The sequence below is a fragment of the Mustela nivalis genome (assembly GCF_964662115.1).
Source record: "Mustela nivalis genome assembly, chromosome: 1".
Classification (NCBI taxonomy): domain Eukaryota; kingdom Metazoa; phylum Chordata; class Mammalia; order Carnivora; family Mustelidae; genus Mustela; species Mustela nivalis.
Genome location: NC_139020.1, coordinates 45,406,234 through 45,425,123, shown reverse-complemented (window position 1 = coordinate 45,425,123; position 18,890 = coordinate 45,406,234). Strand labels below are relative to the sequence as shown.

The window sequence follows — 18,890 nt, the reverse complement described above, 5'->3', positions numbered from 1 at the left end:
ATTTCAATTTTTAAAATGTGCAACAATGAACAGAATTGGAAAAATGAAGGACATTGTAGTACATCCTAAATTTATGGGACATGATCTGCATAATTTGGAAATTTTATGTTTGGAATGTGGATGTAGGGTAAAGGGAAAAGAATCTTGAAGGGCTTCAGTAATAAAATGAGTTAAATGGCATATGGAGGATCATGAACATTTTTCATTAGGGAATAAGCATGCACTGAAACTAAGAGAAAAGAGTAGTAATGGTAGATACTTTCTAAAATGAATATATGGAGGTGTAGGAAATAGACTGCAGAGAGTTTGAAATTAGGATCAGGAATATTAGTAAAAAAGTTACTACTACTCAATGTTGTCAAACGAGAACCTATAGAAAAATGTCAAATCTATATTTTGCATTAAATGTCCTCCAGATCACACATTCTGGGGAAAGTTTTATGCAAAATATAGATTTGAAGTTTCACTGTAGACATTGATTTAGTGAGTCAATTATTAAGGCTAATAATCTGTATTCTCTTTGAACTTGAAGTGAACCAAGCACATGTGACATGGCTAATCTGTGTGTGAAATGACATTGAGATTGGTGGGAAGATGAAGAGACAGAAGGAAAGTGTTCAGAAGATAGATGCAGTGCCTCTTTGACATATTACAGGGTTGGTCAGTGAAGAATAGAATCATCATTTGGCAACTGGGTAGATTTTCATCAAAATTTGATTGAGAACTCAGATGTAGTGGCCAGTTTGTGGGCATCAGTGTGTGTGTACTTTGTAGTTTGAGTCTACTGCAGATCATGAATTGAAAATCATTGGGTAGACTGAAGGCATAGTTATGTATGACCTATCTATTGGAGAATACATAAAGTGAAGAGAATGGTGAATAACTGAATTGACAATGTATACTAAAGTGAAGTGAAGTTATATATCTCCTTTAGATAGCCAAACTGATCCTCCTTTCTACCACATAATTTTGATGCTAGCAAACTCTAACACCCATTGTGGGACCCAAGAGTGCTATGGTTGGCTTTCCTAGCTCCCTGACATCTAAAGTGAGGGGACATGATGTAGGTTTGACAACTCTACATCAGTCACACTAGAGTTAAACTTGGAATGAGGGGGGAAAAGGGACAAGGACAAAAGATAATCTGAATTGCAAAGGCAGCCAAGGCACAATATGAAGGTTCCAGCAAATGCACCCTGCATCCACACCAGTGATTCTGTCCATGTGAACAGTGGAATTCTCACATAGCAGTGGTGACAACAGCCCTCATGGAGTCAATGTTGGAATATAATTTTTGCTATTGGCAGATGACCATGCTTGCTTCTGTTCCTGCCCATTTTTTCTCAGAAGATTCCTTTAATTTCCCAGCATTTCCATGTAAGATTCCATTCCAAAAAATAATTTCTTGTTGAAACTAATAGTTCTGACTGGCAGAGAATAAAGACAAGGAGAGACCAGGAAAGGATACTGAGCAGATTGATCAAGATAAATGTCATGAACACAAAGAGAGGAAGATAGTCAAGAACGTCAAAGAAAATTATGGTACCAATCACTAAAATAAATGCTCTGGCAGGATAAGGAGTGAACAACTGTGATTAAGCATGGAAGCTGAGAAATGGCTCTAGTGAGACCAATTTCTGTCATGTGATGCAGTGGAGGCCAGAGCATAATGAGCAGTGAGTGGGAAACAACTGCACAACAGTGAGAAGGGAAGCAAGATTAAAATATTCAAAGAATTTGGACAAGAGTTGTTATAAGTCTACTGTGGGTGGACAAATAAAACATTTTTCCTTGATATTGCTTTATTAAAATTTTTCAAAAGAGAGAAATGGAGAGAAAGCCATAAAAAGAAGAAAGAAGACTGCATAAGAAGTTTGGGTGGGTGAGGATCACAAGATGCAGGAACAGAAATAAGCAGAGAATAATACACACATGGTTAGTAAGTGTAGGAAATACAAGCAGAAAAGAAAGATTAAGAATCTATCAGGGGTGACCGGGTGAGTCAGTGGGTTAAGAGGCAGACTTTCGATTTCACTTCAGGTCATGATCTCAGATTCCTGGGATTAAGCCACACATTGGACTATGCACTCAGTGGGGCATCTGCTTGAGAATTCTCTCTCTCTCTTTCACTCTGCCCTTTTACCTACTTGCACTCTCTCTCTCTTTTCCTAAAATAAAGAAATAAATCTTTAAAAGAAAAAAAGAATGTATCAGAGAAAGACTATAGACAACAAAAATGTAAAGGCCCAGGGTTTAGGGACAAATGTTTATTATAACCCTGGGTGTTGTTTAAAGTTGTCAACAATAGGAATCTTTTCTTTCCTTATTTTATTCCAATTTCCAAATTTATTTTTCTATGGAATATCTATATGTAACAGATTTTCTGGTAAAATTTTACATCACAAACTTTGCTCATAAATATATTAGCACTGCCTGAAAGGTTTTTCATATTTAAAAGTTGCTTCACATTTGCTATAACAGTGATTAGGACTGACTTTTTCTAGAAATCCTTATGGTTTTATTTGAGAACACCTTTTCTCTACCAGTGTTTTCACAGAATAAAATTGTGGCAGAATGGAGTAGAATACAAGTGATATAAATAACAAAGCTACTAATTTCACATGATAAAGGTATTTTTATCGGGAAAAAAAACTCCTTTCTAGGCAATTCCAAATCACTAAATAATGAAAAAATCTCAAATTCAGTTTGTGTGGGTACTTATTAAGCTATAAATGCTGGAAAGAGAAGTGAAGAAGCAACTACTGCCTATTTCCTGCTACATGTATATAAATAGTCAATGAAATGCTTGTCAGAAGTGGGAGATAGCATAGAGTTAATACACAATTGACCTACATTAAATGTCTGAATGAGAAAATGTGATCAGTTAAATGTAATGGAGCTTTTAATCAGAATAAGCAAAAAGATTACTGATGTAGGAATCATTATGAAATGCTATTTAAATGTAGTTTAAATTGTTTAACACTCTAGTTAATGAATACTTATAAATTCCTTAGAGATATGTTAAGAAATAATAAAACATTGTTAAAGGAAGTAATTCAGTCTTACATCTATGTTGCTTACTAGAGGAGAGTCATTAAGATTTAATATGTAAATTATTCAGTATTTGTTTTCCATTACTCACCTGGCTTATTGGCTCTTGTAAACCCAATGTAAAATTATTATAAATATAAGAGTATATCAAATTTATATATAAAGCATAATAAATTTTATAGTAATCATTTCTGTCTTACCCATATCTTATAAGAAATTGAGAAAATTCTTTTGAAGTGTTAGGTTTTCTAAAGGAGATAAGAAATACAGTAGCACTGAAATGACCACAACATGTGTAGTAACTTCTCATACACTGATTCACTTTGGAGCTTCCTTTAAGAAGCTCAGGAGAATGTTGTTTATACCAATTTGTTTCAAGCACAAGAGTCAACCCATTGTACAACTGTGGGCTTTTTGTCAGAATAAGAAGGAATGAAGAACTAAAATTCTCCCAATAGTACCTAAGGCTTCCCTTTAGGACAAAACTAAATTATTCTTCTGTGCATTGTAAACTTGAACATGTGTGAAAAGTCCAGGTAACTCATAGGTCATTATAGACTCTGAAATCATAAACATCAAGTCATCATCGATATTATATTTTATGCCCCTATTTTCCACTACTAATGACACCTCTGACATATTTATACAAATTTTAATATATAAATGTTGATGCTCTGAGTGCTTTGATTAGTATGATCACATCTGAGCCAATTGTACATGATTTTAATGAGGCCAAAGTTCTGCATTCCCTTCAGGGGAAACTCAAATACAGGTGTCCTTCTCTTGCAAAATGCAGGTCATGTTCCAGAACTACACTGAACTTCATACTTTCATTTGTAAATAGGTGAGAAATCTTACTTCACAGAGGTACAAAGGACCATAGTAGGAGGTGCCATATATCAATGCTTCTCAAATATTAATGCCTGTGAATTTCCTAGGAATTTTCCTAAAATGCATATTCTCTTTTGATTGGTCAGGGAGGATGTCCAAAGTTTTCATTAACAATGTGATGACCTGGACATTTGCCACCTTTAGGGCCTTCCATCCTTGGAGGGCCTAGATGGTCTCAGAGCTAGATCATTGGAGAAGCACATAAAGAAAAGTGGTAAATGTAGCTGGCATCCAAAGAGAAGCAAGAGGAGCCAGATAGGATGAGAAAGACCAACATGGTTGGGCTCACATGGGGTCTGGAGGCTAGGTCAGGCCCTTTGTTCTTGTTCCCACTTTTAAGGACAACTAGTGAGATATTTTGAACGTGGTGGTAAGGTGTTCGTATTTACCTTTCAACATGAAGAGAGAAGTGACATAATGTTCACTCAGAAAATAATGACATTATATGTGTCAAAAGAGTACAATGTACAAATAGCAACATTTTCATTTAGGATCTAAAGAGGAGTAAAAGTGCTTAACCTCCACATGGGACTTGATGGCAGCTAGGGGGAAACAAAGGGCTTATATTTTGGTGAAGTCATAAATCATTTATTGTGTGCTTAGACTTTGCTTGTGAAAGCCAAAAAAAATGGGGGAAATAAACTACATAGATAAAATAGAAGCCCTGTCAAAACTCAGTAGGAGGGTGTGTAAGCAATATGTGTACCGGAAATTTCAACATAATCCAAATGTGAGTTAAAATTAATTCTTCTCAGGGCACCTGGGTGGCTCAGTGGGTTAAAGCCTCTGCCTTCAACTCTGGTCATGGTCCCAGGGTCCTTGGATTGAGCCCTGCATTGGGCTCTCTGCTCAGCAGGGAGCCTGCTTCCTCCTCTCTCTCTCTGCCTCTGCCTACTTATGATATCTGTCTGTCAAATAAATAATAAAATCTTTAAAAATAAATAAATAAAATTAATTCTTCTCTTCAATTTTGTGTATTTATCTCTCACCTCATATTGTGGTCCATCTATGGGTACAAAAGTCTATATTGTTGCTTTCAATATTAGAAGTCTTCTCAATTTTAGTTATTCTCTTAAAGATATTTTATTTATTTATTTAAGAAAGAGAGAGAGAGAGAGCACAGAGGAAGCATGAGAGGGAGAAGCAGACACCCTACTGAGCAAGAGCTGGATGCAGGACTCAATCCCAGGACCCTGACATCATGACCTTAGCAGAAGGCAGATGCTTAACCAACTGAGCCACTCAGGTGCCGCTCAACTTTAGTTATTTTAAATGGTGAGCCAGTGTATCTCACTATAGTCATGTGCATTTTCCCAATGATGAATTTTGTTGAACATATTTTTGTGTCTCTGTTTAATATCTGCATATCTTGTTTACAGAAGTGTCTACTGAAATATTTTCTATTTCTAAATTGAGATATATTTCTTATTTTTTAGCTTTGAGATTCTTCTTATATTCTGCTTATGAGGCTCTTATCAGATACATGATTTGCAAATATTTATTCAAGGACCTTGATCTTCTTTCCCTGCCATAAGCTATCACATTTATTCCTTATGAAGCAGCAACTGTAGACCTATTGGTAGACACTTGTGTTGAGAAATATATTCAACAAAATTCAAGGCTCTTATATCTAGGTGAAATTTCTAGCAATCCAGCAATGGGTCATGGGGAGACATCTCTTCTAAGGTAAAGGATAAGTTGCTGCATCTGGCCCTCTTACAACCAAGAGAAAGGTAAAACACCTTTTGGGGTCTGTGGATTTGGATCCTATGTCATCTTCATTTGGGTCTATTATACGAACCCACTTACCAAGTGTCCAGGAAAGCTATTAGTTTTAAGTGTGACTATGAACAGGAGAAGGATTTACAAAGGTGTTAACAGCTGTACAAGGTGCTCTACTCCTTGGGTCACATGATCCACCAAAACTAATGGTAGTTCAAGGCATAGTGGGAGATAAGGACACTTTTTGGGGACTTAGGCAGGCCTCTGTAGGCAAATCACAGCACAGGCCCCTAGGTTTAGAACTAAGCCATGCTATCACTACAGGCAATTACTCTCCAATTGAAAACTAGAAAGATGGAACTAGAAAAAACTAGAACTGGAAGGATGGATTTATCATTAACTGAAATGGGTAAGAGGGTGGTTTGAGGAGTAGCTTTGGCAAAGAAAATCAAAGTTCCTATTCATTTAGGTCTTTGTCTTCTCCTCCTTCCTAGTCTTCTTGCATATCTATTCTCATTCATTTTACTGCTCCAATTTTTCTTTTCCTTCCTTCTGCCCATGACTTTAAAGCCTACTGCTGTGAACTACTGGCATTCATTGAGCATCAGTGAATCCTGTGTGTCACTCAAGGCCAAAGAGGTTGTTGTCCTCTGGGAACATCTTTCTATATCACTTTTTATTTCAGAGAATAATTACTGAAAGAGATTTTTTGTTAAAGATTTATAATTCAAACAACAAGCAGTCATTGATATTTGTGTTGCAGATTTATTTGATGTAGTCACAAAGTGCATAAGTTTCACACCAAATGAGCAGTTCATGGAGAAATTTGTTGATCTTAGAAACCATAGTAGAGGGATTGATCTGCTTCAGACCTATGAGTACATTGATCTCAGCAGTACAGTTGGGGGAAAAAGGAAATAAATATGCTGGTTGTTGATCTCTGTTATTGACCCAGATGAGTCAGTACATTGCCTCAGCTTGGAATAAGTGGTATCCCAGTAAACTCTGTTCTGTTGATAATATACTTTAATGTTAGATAATAACTTACCAAATTGGAAATATGAAGTTGAAAGAAGCAGCGAACACATTGGATGAAGAATATACACATCCCCAAAATATGTCATTACTGGACCATTTTAAAGAGTAAATTTTTATTTTATTTTTAACTTACAAAGAAATTTTACTTTCTGTTCTCTTTTTAAAATTTTTTAAATTTATTTTCAGTGTAACAGTATTCATTGTTTTTGCACCACACCGAGTGCTGCATGCAACCCATGCCCTCTCCAATACCCACCACCTGGTTCCCCCAACCTCCCACCCCCAGCCCCTTCAAACCCCTCAGATTGTTTTTCAGAGTCCATAGTCTCTCATGGTTCACCTCCCCTTACAATTTCCCCCAACTCCCTTCTCCTTTCTAACTCCCCTTGTCCTCCATGCTATTTGTTATGCTCCACAAATAAGTGAAACCATATGATAATTGACTCTCTCTGCTTGACTTATTTCACTCAGCATAATCTCTTCCAGTCCCATCCATGCTGCTACAAAAGTTGGGTATTCATTCTTTCTGATGGAGGCATAATACTCCATAGTGTATTTGGACCACATCTTCCTTATCCATTCCTCCATTGAAGGACATCTTGGTTCTTTCCACAGTTTGGCAACTGTGGCCATTGCTGCTATAAACATTGGGATACAGATTGCCCTTCTTTTCACGACATCTGTATCTTTGGGGTAAATACCCAGGAGTGCAATGGCAGGGTCATAGGGAAGCTCTATTTTTAATTTCTTGAGGAATCTCCACACTGTTCTCCAAAGTGGCTGCACCAACTTGCATTCCCACCAACAGTGGAAGAGGGTTCCCCTTTCTCCACATCCCCTCCAACACATGTTATTTCCTGTCTTGCTAATTTGGGCCATTCTAAGTGGTGTAAGGTAGTATCTTAAGGTGGTTTTAATTTGAGTCTCCCTGATGGCCAGTGATGATGAACATTTTTTCATGTGTCTGATAGCCATTTGTTTGTCTTGATTGGAGAAGTGTCTGTTCATATCTTCTGCCCATTTTTTTGATATGCTTGTCTGTTTTGTGTGTGTTGAGTTTGAGGAGTTCTTTATAGATCCTGGATATCAACCTTTTGTCTGTTGATAACAAGTAAATGGATCATGATCAGCAACTCCTGAATCTTCTCTTCATATTCTTTTTTCCCCCCTATTAGAACAGTGTACCTTGTAATAAGGTTTTTTCCCCTCCTCCCATCCCTCAGCGGCATCCAGGAAAAATAGTCAATTGAAGTTTGTGCCCATGAATTATTAAGATATTTCCAACTTCTCTGAGGTAAAGAGATTTATGTGATGAAACTAATAGCTTTGTTTTAAATTTTTAATTAACATATAATGCACTATTTGCTTCAGGAGTACAGTTCTGTGAATCAACAGTCTTACATGAATCACAGCACTCACCATAGCACATACCTTCCCCAATATCCATAATCCAGCCACCTCATCCCTCTCCCACCACCATCCTCAGAAACCCTCACTTTGTTTCCTGAGATTAAGAGTCTTATGATTTTTCTCCCTCCCCAGTCGCATCTTATTTCATTTTTCCCCCTCTTCCCCCTAGGACCCCTACCTTGCCTCTCAAATTCTGCACATCAGAAAGATCATATGATAATTGTCTTTCTCTGATTGACTTATTTGGCTTAGCATAGTACCCTCTAGTTCCATCCAAAACATTTAAAAGGCAAGATTTTGTGGGGGTTTTTAATGACTGCATATTATTCCATTTTATACACACACACACACACACACACACCACATCTTTATACATTCATCTGTTGATCTACACCTAGGTTCTTTACATAGTTTTGCTGTTATGGACATTGCTGCTATCATCATTCCTGTGCACGTGCCCCTTCAGTTCACTACATTTCAATCTTTAGGGTAAACAGCCAGTACTGTGATTGCTGGGCAGTGAGGTAGCTCTATTTTCAACTTTTTCATGAATCTTCACACTGTTTTCCAGAGTGGCTGCATCAGCTTGCATTGCCACCAACAGTGTAGAAAGGTTCCCCTTTCTCTGCATCCTTGCCAACATCTGTCATTTCTTGACTTGTTAATTTTAACCATTCTGACTGGTGTGAGGTGGTATCTCATTGTGGTTTTGCTTTGTAGTTCCCTGATGCTGACCACTGTTGAGCACATTTTCATGTGTCTCTTGGCCATTTTGGATGTCTTCTTTGCCGAAATGTCTGTTCATGTTTTCTGCCCATTTCTTGATTGGATTATTTGTTCTTCAGGTGTTGAATTTAATAAGTCCTTTATAGATTTTGGATACTAGCCTTTTGTCTGATATGTCATTTGCAAATATCTTTCCCCATTCTGCCAGTTGTCCTTTGGTTTTGTTGACTTTTTCCTTTGCTGTGCAAAAGCTTTTGATCTTTTTTTTAAATTTATTTTTTATTTATTTTCAGCATAACAGTATTCATTATTTTTTCACCACACCCAGTGCTCCATGCAATCCACGCCCTCAATAATAACCACCACCTGGTACCCCAACCTCCCACCCACCGGCCAATTCAAACCCTTCAGATTGATTTTCAGAGTCCATAGTCTCTCATGGTTCACCTCCCCCTCCAATTTCCTGTAACTCCCTTCTCCTCTCTAACTCCCCATGTCCTCCATGCTATTTGTTACGCTCCACAAATAAGTGAAACCATATGATAATTGACTCTCTCTGCTTGACTTATTTCACTCAGCATAATCTCTTCCAGTCCCATCCATGTTGCTACAAAATTTGGGTATTCATCCTTTCTGATGGAGGCATAATACTCCATAGTGTATATTTATAGCAACAATGGCCACGGTCGCCAAACTGTGGAAAGAACCAAGATGCCCTTCAACTGACGAATGGATAAGGAAAAGCTTTTGAACTTGATGAGGAACCAATAGTTCATTTTTGCCTTTTCTTCCCTTGCCTTTGGCATGTTTCTAGGAAGAAGTTGCTGCAGTAGAGGTCGAAGAGGTTGATTCCTGTGTTCTCCTCAAAGATTTTGATGGATTCCTGTCTCACATTGGTCCTTCATCCATTTTTGAGTCTATTTTTGTGTGTGGTATAAGGAAGTGGTCCAGTTTCATAATTCTGCATGTGGCTGTCCAATTTTCCCAAGACCATTTGTTGAAGAGGCTGCCTTTTTTCCATTGGATATTGATTCTGGCTTTGTCAAAAATTAGTTGGCCATAGAGTTGATGGTCCAATTCTGGACTCTTTATTCTGTTCCATTGATCTCTGTGTCTATTTTTATGCCAGTAGCATACTGTCTTGATGATGACAGCTTTGTAATAGAGTGTGAAGTATGAATTGTGATACCATCAATGTTGGCTTTATTTTTCAACATTCCTCTGGCTATTTAGGGTCTTTTCTGGTTCCATATAAATTTTAGGGTTATTCCATTTCTTTAGGGGGGGGAAAGGTGGTATTTTGATAGGGATTGCATTACATGTGTAGATTGCTTTAGGTACCATGGATCTTTTCACAATATTTGTTCTTGCAATCCATGAGCATGGAATGTTTTTCCATTTCTTTGTGTCTCGCTCAATTTCTTTCATGAGTAATCTATAGAACAAGAAAGTTCTCAAGTACACAACCTAACCCTACACCTGAAGGAGCTGAAGAATAAATAGCAAAGAAAGCCCAAATCCTGAAGGACCTGGAGAAAGAACAGCAAAGAAAGTCTAAACCCAACAGCAAAGAAGGCCTCAACCTAAACCAGAAGTAATTAAGATCAGAGTAGAAATCAATGAAATAGAAACCAAAAGAACAATAGAACAAATCAACGAAACTAAGAGCTGGTTCTTTGAAGGAATTAATAATAATTACTTCTCGGCCTTTTGGCCAAGATCAAGTGTGAAGGAATTAATAAGACTGATAAACCCCTGGCCAGACCTATCAAAAAGAAAAGAGAAAGGACCCAAATAAATAAATAAATAAATAAAGTCATGAATGAAATAAATAAAGTCATGAATGAAAAAGGAGAGAGCACAACCAACACCAAAGAAATGTAAACAATTATAAGAGCATATTATGAGCAACTATACACCAGAAAATTTGACAATCTGGAAGAAATGGATGCATACCTAGAGACATATAAACTACCAAAACTGAACTAGAAAGAAACAGAAAACCTGAACAGACCCATAACCAGGAAGGAGATGGAAGCAGTCAACAAAAATCTCTCAACAAACAAGAGACCAGGGCCAGACGGTTTCCTAAGGGAATTCTACCAAAGATTTAAAGAAGAATTAAAAGCTATTATCCTGAGTCTGTTCCAAACAATAGAAATTGAAAGGAAACTTCAAAACTCATTTTATAAGGCCAGCACTACCTTGATCCCAAAACCAGACAAAGACCCCGCCAAAAAGGAGAATTACAGACCAATATCCTTGAGGAACACTGATGTGAAAATTCTCACCAAAACTCTATCCAATAGGATCCAACAGCACATTTAAAGGATTATTCACCACGACCAAGTGAAATTTACTCCTGGACTGCAAGTTTGGTTCAACATCCACAAATCAGTGTGATATAATACATTAACAAAAGAAAGAACAAGAATCATATGATCCTCTCAGTAGATGCTGGAAAATATTTGACAAAGTACAACATTCTTTATTGATCAAAACTCTTCAAAATGCAGGAATATGGGGTACATACCTCAATTTCATCAAAGTCATCTTTGAAAACCCACAGCGAATATCATTCTCAATGGGGAAATACTGAGAGTTTTTCCCCTAAGGTCAGGAACACAGCAGGAATGTCCACTATCACTACTGCTACTCCAAATAGTACTAGAAGTCCTAGTTCAGCAATCAGACAACAAAAAGAAATAAAAGGCATCTGAGTCAGCAAATAAGAAGTCAAACTCTCACTCTTTGCAGATGATGTGATACTTCAATGTGGAAAACCCAAAAACGACACTCCAAAAGTGCTAGAATTCATACAGGAATTCAGTAAAAAGGGTCAAGATATAAAATCAATGCACAACAATCAGTTGCATTTTTATACACCAACAGGAAGATGGAAGAAAGAGAAATTAAGGAATCAATCTCATTTACAATTGCACCTAAATCTATAGGATACCTAGGAATAAACTTACCTAAAGAGGCAAAAAAATCTTTACTTATATAGGAAATTTAGATAAGTAGTAAATTACCAGATTTGCGATAAACATTTCAGTAATCTGAGTTCAGATAGGGATATCTGAAAAATGTTGATTTCAAGCTCTATGTGAGTCAAAGTTCAGGGCTACAAAAAATGTTAATCCAGTCTTATGCAGTATTAACAAAAGTATAGATATCAAAATAATGAATATATTTATTAGGAGCATTCCATTCTTTGATGGTCAGACTACCTAGGAAATATTGTTTTCATATTTGGACCTAATATACAAGCCGCAGAGACTTTCTGGAGCTTATGCATAGAATGACCATGTCACGAGAAGGAGTATTGAATAAATATGGCAAATAGAGTTGACCCTTGAATAATGTAAGGGTTAGGAGCACTGTCTCTTTCACTTAGTCAAAAATCCACATGTAGCTTTTAACTCCCCCAAAGCATAACTACGAACAGCTCACTGTTGATCACAAGCCTTACCAATAACATAAAATGGTCAATTGAGACATATTTTGTATATTATGAGCATTATATGTTGTATTCTTACATAAAGTAAGTTAGAGAAAAAAGAATGTTACTATGAAAATCATAAGGAATAGAATATACATTTACAGTACTGTTCTATTAAAAATCTGCATATATGTCAGCCAGTACACTTAAACAATGTTATTCAAGGTATTCAATTTTGTATTGCAAATATATAGGAAGAAGTTTATTGTTGACAGAGTTTGAAGGGAAACTGGAGAAAAGACTTGTGTAGTTCCAAAAAATAAAACAAGCCCTAGAAAGTTGAATTTGGTTTAACGTTGATATTAAGACATTTCCAATAATTAAAATAATGTAAAAATGGGAGGGGTTGGTTTGTAAAGTCATCAGCTATCATCCCATGTTGTTGAGATATTTATGGTAATTAAAGCTGCCATTTATTGATTGCTGAGATCCTCTGTTTTATGCCTTATGTATATTCTTTCAATAAGTCTTTCACAATCACCATTCATTTACTTTTTATTCCTGTCTTGAGAACCTGTAAGGATATAGACTTATTTGTATGTGGAACCAGAAGGTTTTGCTTCAAATGCTGAATCTACCATTTACTGTGTTATCTTGTACAAGTTATTTGTACTTCTTGCCTGATTCCCTTCATTTATCAAATTTATAAATCCTTCATAGGGCTTTAGGGAGGATTAATACACAGAGCATGTGCAGAACAGTGCCTAACAGAGTGAGCCTTGGTAATTGTTAACTGTTAGTGTCCTTTTACTTTTATCGGATAGCATCTGTTTGAACAAAGTGCTTTAAAGAAGAATCCCTGGAGTCCCTGGGTGGCTCAGTGGGTTAAAGCCTCTGCCTTTGTCTCAGATCATGATCCCAGGGTCCTGGGATCGAGCCCTGCATGGTGCTCTCTGCTCAGCAGGGAGCCTGCTTTCTCCTCTCTCTCTCTGCCTGCCTCTCTGCCTACCCGTAATTTCTGTCAAATACATAAATAAAATCTTTAAAAAAATAAAGAAGAATCCCCAATATTAATGTATTACTTTCTCACTATTTAAAAAAAAAAGATTCTAAAATTTATTTTAGAGAGAGAGAGAAGGAGAGAGATAACATAAGCAGGGGGAGGGGCAGAGGGAGAAAGAGAGAGAATTCTTTTGTTTTTAATCAATTTTTAATTTTTTTTATAAACATATAATGTATTTTTAGCCCCAGGGGTACAGGTCTGTGAATCGCCAGGTTTACACACTTCACAGCACTCACCATAGCACATATATTCCCCAATGTCCATAACCCATCCACCCTCTCCCGACCCTCCTCCCCCCAGCAACCATCAGTTTGTTTTGTGAGATTGTCTCTTATGGTTTGTCTCCCTCCCGAGTCCATCTTCTTTCATTTATTCTTCTCCTACCCCCTTAACCCCCCATGTTGTATCTCCACTTCCTCATATCAGGGAGATCATATGATAGTTGTCTTTCTTTGATTGACTTATTTTGCTGAGCATAATATACTCATTCCAACCACGTTGTTGCAAATGGCAAGATTTCATTTCTTTTGATGGCTTCATAGTATTCCACTGTGTGTGTGTGTGTGTGTGTGTGTGTGTGTGTGTGTGTGTGTGTGTGGATACCGTCTCTTCTTTATCCATTCATCTGTTGGTGGACATCTAGATTATTTCCATAATTTGCCTATTTTGGATATTTCTGCTATAAACATTCCGGTGCACGTGCCCCTTCGGATCACTACATTTTATATATTTAGGGTAAATACCCAGTAGGGCAATTGCTGGGTTGTAGGGTAGCTCTATTTTCAGCCTTTAGAGGAACCTCCATGCTGTTTTCCAGAGTAGTTGCACCAGCTTGCATTCCCACCAACAGTGTAGGAGGGTACCCCTTTCTCCACATCCTCGCCAGCATCTGTCATTTCCTGGCTTGTTAATTTTAGCCATTCTGACTGGTGTTAGGTGGTATCTCATTGTGGTTTTGATTTGTATTTCCCTGGTGGTGAGTGATATGGAGCACTTTTTCATGTGTCTGTTGGCCATCTGGATGTCTTCTTTGCAGAAATGACTGTTCATGTCCTCTGCCCATTTCTTGATTGGATTATTTCTTCTTTGGGCATTGAGTTTGCTAAGCTCTTTACATATTTTGGATACTAGTCCTTTATCTGATATGTCATTTGCAAATATCTTCTCCCATTCTGTCAGTTGTCTTTTGGTTATATTAACTGTTTTCTTTGCTGTGCAAAAGCTTTTGATCTTGATGAAATCCCAATATTTCATTTTTGCCCTTATTTCCCTTGCCTTTGGCAATGAATGTTCCTAGGAAGAAATTGCTGTGGCTGAGGTCGAAGAGGTTGCTGCTGTGTTCTCCTCAAGGATTTTGATGGACTCCTTTCTCACAATGTGATCCTTCATCCATTTTGAGTCTATTTTTGTGTGTGGTGTAAGGAAATGGTCCAATTTCATTTTCCTGCATGTGGCTGTCAAATTTTCCCAACACCATTTGTTGAAGAGGATGTCTTTTTTCCACCAGACATTCTTTCCTGCTTTGTTGAAGATTAGTTGACCATAGAGTTAAGGGTTTATTTATGGGCTCTCTGTTCTGTTCCATTGATCTATGTGTCTGTTTTTGTACCAGTACCATACTGTCTTGATGATGAAAGCTTTGTAATAGAGCTTGAAGTCCAAAATTGTGATGCCACCAATTTTGGCTTTCTTTTTCAATATCTCTTTGGCTATTCGAGGTCTTTTCTGGTTCCATATAAATTTTAGGATGATTTGTTCCATTTCTTTGAAAAAGATGGATGGTACTTTGATAGGAACTGCATTAAATGTGTAGATTGCTTTAGGTAGCATAGACATTTTCACAATATTTATTCTTCCAATCCAGGAGCATGGAAAATTTTTCCATTTCTTTGTGTCTTCCTCAATTTCTTTCGTGAGTACTTTATAGTTTTCTGAGTATAGATTCTTTTCCTCTTTGGTTAGGTTTATTCCTAGGTATCTTATGGTTTTGAGTGCAATTATAAATGGGATTGACTCCTTAATTTCTCTTTCTTCTGTCTTGTTGTTGGTGTAGAGAAATGCAACTGATTTCTGTGCATTGATTTTATATCTTGATACTTTACTGAGTTCCTGTATAAGTTCTAGCAGTTTTGGAGTGGAGTCTTTTGGGTTTTCCACATATAGAATCATATCATCTGCAAAAAGTTATAGTTTGACTTCTTCTTTGCCAATTTGGATGCCTTCAATTTCTTTTTTGTTGTCTGATTGCTGAGATTAGGACTTCTAGTACTATGTTGAATAACAGTGGTGATAATGGACATCCCTTTCATGTTCCTATCCTTAGCAGAAAAGCTTTGAGTTTTTCTCCATGAGAATGATATTTGTGGTGGGTTTTTCATAGATGGCTTTGATAATATTGAGGTATGTGTCCTCTATCCCTACACATTAAAGAGTTTTGATCAGGAAGGGATGCTGTACTTTTTCAAATGCTTTTTTAGCATCTGTTGAGAGTATCATATGGTTCTTGTTCTTTCTTTTATTTATTTTTTTAAAGATTTTATTTATTTATTTGACTGATGGAGATCACAATAAGGCAAAGAAGCAGGCAGAGAGAGCAGAGGAAGCAGGCTCCCTGCTCAACAGAGAGCCCGACATGGGGCTTGATCCAGGACTCTGGGATCACGAACTGAGCCGAAGGCAGAGGCTTTAACCCACTGAGCCACCCGGGCATCCCTCTTCCTTCTTTTATTAATGTATTGTATCACATTGGTTAAGAGAGAGACTCTTAAGCAGGCTCCCTGCTGAGCATGGAATCAGCACAGGACTCTTTCTCAGGACCCTGAGATTACCACATGAGCAGAAACCGAGAGTGAGATGCTCAACCAACTGCACCATCAAGGGGCCCTTCCTTTCTCACTTTTTGAGAAAAGATCTACTTAGCCCATGAAACTGTCATTGTGAAAAAACTGTCTGAAATTGTGGTAATATATCTTTTTTCCTTTTATTCAAAATCAGATCTTTGACCCTTTTCAAAATCAGATCTTCAGCCTTGCCAGTTCCTTTCACCTTTTTTGTCTAGATTTAATGTGCTTTGGAGTTGTGATTGGATTTTGTGCTTGCATTTGCCAGAGTTTGTATCCCACCATTGCCACAGGCATTCTCCATCTCCTTGCAGGTTAGTCTTGTCATTATACATAACTTTTATCTTCTTCCTGTTTCTGTAGAGACAGAGAGTCATAATCCTTTTTTTTTTTAATTTTTTATTTCTTTTCAGCGTAAGAGTATTCATTGTTTTTGCACCATACCCAGTGCTCCATGCAATCCGTGCCCTCCCTAATAACCACCACCTGGTTCCCACAACCTCTCACCCCCGACCCCTTCAAAACCCTCAGATTGTTTTTCAGAGTCCATAGTGTCTCATGGTTCACCTCCCCTCCCAATTTCCCTCAACTCCCTTCTCCTCTCCATCTCCCCTTGTCCTCCATGTTATTTGTTATAATTCTGAAACAATCCCATATTGTTGCCCTGTCATGTTGCCTGAAATCTCTTACTATGCTCTCATCTAGTTAAGTTTTGTTTTCCTCCAAGGTCTGTGTACACTGGGCTCACTGGGTTATGTTGCTGGAACTGAGCTACTCCACCAGAAGCTAGAGCTGCCTGAAAATGTGTCTGGTGAATCTGGATGGTTCTTCTGCCTGGCTTGTGTCTCAGTTCCCTTACAGTTCATGGCTTCTGATCTCTTCATCTGGGTTGCTCATACCAACAGGAAAGAGTAAACCTTAATGAAAGCATTTCATGTGGAATGGGTGAGAAGCTGCCTGCTTTGCAATTGCCATTTTTGTTATTTCTCAATATTAATATTTCCCCTTGTCTCCCCCCCCTGCATTGTTTTTAATTTAATTTTTTTTTCTTTGTGGATATTCCATTTTATCCTGAAAATCCATTCTATTTATTCAGACATTTGTTTCTTAATACCACTAAAACTTATATGGATTATTCTAAATTTGAGTCCATCTTTTAAACAAACTAATCTGGGTTTAGAGTCCAGACAGCAAGAAATGGGTAAACACTTGCCACACATTTGTGAAAGAAAACCGATAGTGGGAAATTAATCCAAACACATCTACTGAAGTCTGTTAGACTTTTCAGTAAATAACTATCTGTTGAACTAGAAACTCTTTAGTGTCTCTGAGAAACTTCTCATTATTGTCAGAACCTATGGTCGCTTTGCCATTGTAGATAGCCAGTCAGCCAGAGCATTAATGCTCTTTTCAAAGACTTAAGTGATATAAAATAAGGAGCTTATCTAAGATCCTTTTCCCCAAATATGTGCATACAGCTTTATTCAAGGTGAAGTATGGCAGCTGTCTAATCAAACTGTGTCTGTCTACAAGAATGGAAGCGAAAAATACAGTGTTTACTTGAAATTTTAACTTTGTAAACTGTAAAAATTCCAATTCAGCCAAACAAGAGGATTAACCTTATTTTACTTCACTTTTTCTGTTTTTTGTTTTTTTGTTTCTTAGCTTTCCCTAACATCAGTAGGATTTTCAGTACAACCAAACCATTTTGGATTTTTGCTCCCTGCCTCCTCACACATCAGGCTCATTAAGAGTACTTTCTTTCCAAAACTACTTTGGGTCACAGAGCAAAATTTTCCAACTCCTATCTTATTTATTCTAGCTCAGTACCATGAAGAAGTTTCCTCCATAATGACCCACTGGAGCTTAGAAAACCTACCAAAAGACCTAAAGCTTTGGGTGTTCATTGATTTACAACTAAAGTTTTTATTTCTTGTGGTGAAATAAAGTGCCTTCCTTATCTAAATCCTTTCCTGGTGTGTATCAACATTATTTAACATTTTCTAATTCAGTCATTTTTTAATAAATATGTCTATAAACATTGAACTTTTAAAAAGTATTATTTATTTATTCCATTACTGTAAATTTGACAGGTTTTTAAAAATGTAATTTAGTAACTTATTATAATATCCTAAATCTGTCCTTTTTAAAATAAAATAAAAAAATGAGAAGAAACTCAATTGTGTGTCACATTTGAATTGATTTAAATGTCAATATTTTAGGATAAAGAAGTACAGGATTCTGAACAAGTATCTCTGTGGTTCTTCAAAAAATGTCTTGTTTCTGGAGTCTCTATTTTACATTCCAAAAAATATGGGAACTCCTTGCCCCATTAGGAAATAAGAGCCTCTTCAACCATTATGTTTCAGAGTTTTAAAAACATGTTTTCAGCATATTTTTGTGACCCTGTGTGTCCTGTTTAATGTGGCTAGATTTTTAAAAAGTCATATAAAGGCTGTGGGTATTTGTGTTCTATAGCACAGAAATAATCAAGTCTGCTTCTGACTTACAGTAGAGCCAGTACTACTCTGCAGCTGATTATTGCCTATGCAGTTGCTGCTTACTCACTTTTCTACCTCTTCCTCACTCTTCAAGTATCATGCCTTTCATCACCTTCAATAGAAGGCAGAACACCTAAACAAAGATGCAAAGCATTTGAACATGGGTTTTAAAATTATTGACTAACATGGAATTTTTGTATTAGGAA

The 18,890-nt window shown here is 37.0% G+C and overlaps 1 pseudogene across 1 annotated transcript; it reads left to right on the top strand.

Moving 5' to 3' along the window:
• The first annotated feature begins 25 nt into the window (after positions 1–25).
• Positions 26–17,605, top strand: LOC309847135 (claudin domain-containing protein 1-like; annotated as a pseudogene). The gene is made up of 5 exons: positions 26–122; positions 6,428–6,546; positions 16,370–16,497; positions 16,911–17,128; positions 17,495–17,605. The product of its transcript is annotated as a claudin domain-containing protein 1-like (transcript).
• The last annotated feature ends 1,285 nt before the right edge of the window (positions 17,606–18,890 follow it).